Source organism: Nycticebus coucang, chromosome 4 (genome assembly GCF_027406575.1).
Source record: "Nycticebus coucang isolate mNycCou1 chromosome 4, mNycCou1.pri, whole genome shotgun sequence".
In the NCBI taxonomy this organism is placed as follows: Eukaryota; Metazoa; Chordata; class Mammalia; order Primates; family Lorisidae; genus Nycticebus; species Nycticebus coucang.
This window is the reverse complement of record NC_069783.1, coordinates 5,300,497-5,303,961: the sequence shown is the minus strand read 5'-3', so window position 1 is coordinate 5,303,961 and position 3,465 is coordinate 5,300,497.

The window sequence follows — 3,465 nt, the reverse complement described above, 5'->3', positions numbered from 1 at the left end:
TTACATAAATAAAAAGTATCCATTTTGTATGTACAGTTCGATGATCTCTGATGAGCTAATATCTATTTGAATACCATCAGAATTAACATGTAGATCACTGACATCATTCCTTCCACCCCTGTGGTCCAGAAAACTAATTTGCTGCCTGGCCCTGTAGAGTGGTCCAGCCTGTTCTAAAGTCTATTTATATAAGCCAACTGTTTTCTGTAATTCCATATTTCAGATTAAAAGAAAATTTATAGTTAAGTATCACAAGAACGGAAAAGCAAGCATCCTATGTACTCAATGCTAATATGAAACGAGAAGATGAACAACTATACACCCACACGAGAAAAAAGCCTCGTTAAATTCAGTTAAATTCACATAGGGGACAGGGGAGGAAGGAGTTGGGAAAGGGGAGAACAGGGGGTCCCACATGAGAAGCACAATCTAGGGGTGTGTGGCACACTTCCCGGGTGAAGATTCAACTACAACTTGGACTTTACCTAAGAAACATAACGTAACCTGTTTGCACCCATATATTTAACTAAATTTTTTTTATTATTAAATCATAGCTGTGCACATTAATGCGATCATGGGGCACCATACACTGGTTTTATAGACCGTTTGACACATTTTCATCACACGGGTTAACATAGCCTTCCTGGCATTTTCTTAGTTATTATGTTAAGAAATTTATATTCTACATTTACTAAGTTTCACATGTACCCTTGTAAGATGCACCGCAGGTGTAATCCCACCAATCTCCTTCCCTCTGCCCATCTTCCCCCCTCCCTTCCTTCCCTCTCCCCTTTCCCCTATTCTTAGGTTGTAACTGGGTTATAGCTTTCATGTGAAAGCCATACATTAGTTTCATAGTAGGGCTGAGTACATTGGATACTTTTTCTTCCATTCTTAATATTCTTAAGAAGAATATGTTCCAGCTCCATCCATGTAAACATGAAAGAAGTAAAGTCTCCATCTTTCTTTAAGGCTGCATAATATTCCATGGTGTACATATACCACAATTTGTTAATCCATTCGTGGATCGATGGGCACTTGGGCTTTTTTCATGACTTAGCAATTATGAATTGGGCTGCAATAAACATTCTGGTACAAATATCTTTGTTATAATGTGATTTTTGGTCTTCTGGGTATATACCTAGTAGAGGAATTATAGGATTGAATGGCAGATCTATTTTTAGATCTCTAAGTGTTCTCCAAACATCTTTCCAAAAGGAATGTATTAATTTGCATTCCCACCAGCACTGTAGAAGTGTTCCCTTTTCTCCACAATCCATGCCAACATCTCTGGTCTCAGGATTTTGTGATATGGGCTAATCTTATTGGAGTTAGATGGTATCTCAAAGTAGTTTTGATTTGCATTTCTCTGATGATTAAGGATGATGAGCATTTTTTCATATGTCTATAGGCCATGCGCCTGTCTTCTTCAGAGAAGTTTCTCTTCAAGTCCCTTGTCCAGCCTGCAATGGGATCACTTGTTCTTTTCTTGCTCAGACATTTGAGTTCTCTGTGGATTCTGGTTATTAAACCTTTGTCAGAGACATAAACTGCAAATATCTTCTCCCATTCTGAGGGCTGTTTGCTTGCTTTACTTACTGTGTTCTTGGCTGTGCAGAAGCTTTTTAGTTTGATCAAGTCCCTGTAGTGTATTTTTGAAGCTGCTTAATTGCCAGGGGGTCCACCTCATAAAATACTCGCCCAGACCGATTTCTTCAAGGGTTTTCCCTGCACTCTCTTCTAGTATTTTTATAGTTTCATGTCTTAAGTTTAAATCTTTAATCCAGTGAGAGTCTATCTTAGTTAATGGTGAAAGGTATGGGTCCAGTTTCAGTCTTCTACAGATCTCCAGCCAGTTTACCCAGCACCAATTGTTAAATAGGGAATTTTTTCCCCACTGAATGTTTTTAATTGGCTTGTCAAAGATCAAATAATGGTAAGTAGCTGGATTCATCTCTTGGTTCTCTATTCTGTTCCAGACATCTACTTCTCTGTTTTTGTGCCAGTACCATGCTGTTTTGATCACTATCGATTTATAGTATAGTCTGAGGTCTGGTAGCGTGATTCCTCCTGCTTTGTTTGATTTCTGAGTAATGTCTTGGCTATTTGAGGTTTTTTCTGATTCCATATAAAATGAAGTATTATTTTTTTAAGATCTTTAAAGTATGACAGTGGAGCTTTAATAGGGATTGCATTAAAATTGTATATTGCTTTGGGTAGTATGGACATTTTAACAATGTTGATTCTTCCCAGCCTTGAGCATGGTATGTTTTCTTAGAGTTTCATAGTTCTCTTTATAGAGATCTTTCACGTCCTTTATTAGATAAACTCCCAAATATTTCATCTTCTTTGGCACTACTGTGAATGGAATAGAGTCCTTAACTGTTTTTTCAGCTTGACTATTGTTGGTATATATAAAGGCTACCGATTTATGAATGTTGATTTTGTAACCTGAGATGCTACAAAATAAAATTTATCTCTAGTATTTTCTGTTTTCCAAGCTACTGTAAATGATACTATTTATTTCATTTCCAGCTGTTCTTTTCTGATATGTATAAATATAGTTGGTTTTTTTTTTTTTTTTTACATTTGAGACTTTCCTGAAACAACTTATTTTTATTTCTTTTCATAGCATTTTGGGGTATTCTTTAGGCACTTCTGTGTTCATGGGCATATCATCTCCCATTTAAATATATACATATATGCTGTATACATGCTATATTTGCATGTTGTTATTATTTCTCTTTGTACTTGTAGGACCTCCTGTCCTGTATTGAATAAAAGCATCGATGTACACAGCTATGATTTAATAAAAAAATAATAAAAAAAAATAAAAGCATCTGTGGGACACCACCTGGCCTAGTTTCTCAGTTTTGGGAGAATATACTCCTGTGTTCAGCCTTTCAACATCACGTTGCTCATCACAGCTTCTTGGTGGCTGCCCTTCCTCACATTGAGGATCTGTCTCTCCTATTTCTTGTTTTGTGAGAGATTTGTCATCAAAGAATGTTGGATTTGGTCAAATCTTTTCTTACGTTTATGACTATAATCAGATTTCTTTGCTAGATTCTGTTAAATTGATCGATTGATTGAACCTTATATTACTGGGATTAACTCCGCTGCTGCATAATACGTTGCTGCTTTGTTAAAGTGCTGAATAGAGATTGGATTTTTTTTTTTTTTTTTAGCTAACTCTATTTGTTAGGATAAAACTTTGTGTTTACAACAAAAAAGGCACAATGCTTTTAAAAAGAGTTTTTTTTTGTTTTTTTTTTGTAGAGACAGAGTCTCACTGTACCGTCCTCGGGTAGAGTGCCGTGGCGTCACACGGCTCACAGCAACCTCTACTCTTGGGCTTAGAGCGATTCTCTTGCCTCAGCCTCCCGAGCAGCTGGGACTACAGGCACCCGCCACAACGACCGGCTATTTTTTTGTTGCAGTTTGGCCGGGGCTGGGTTTGAACCC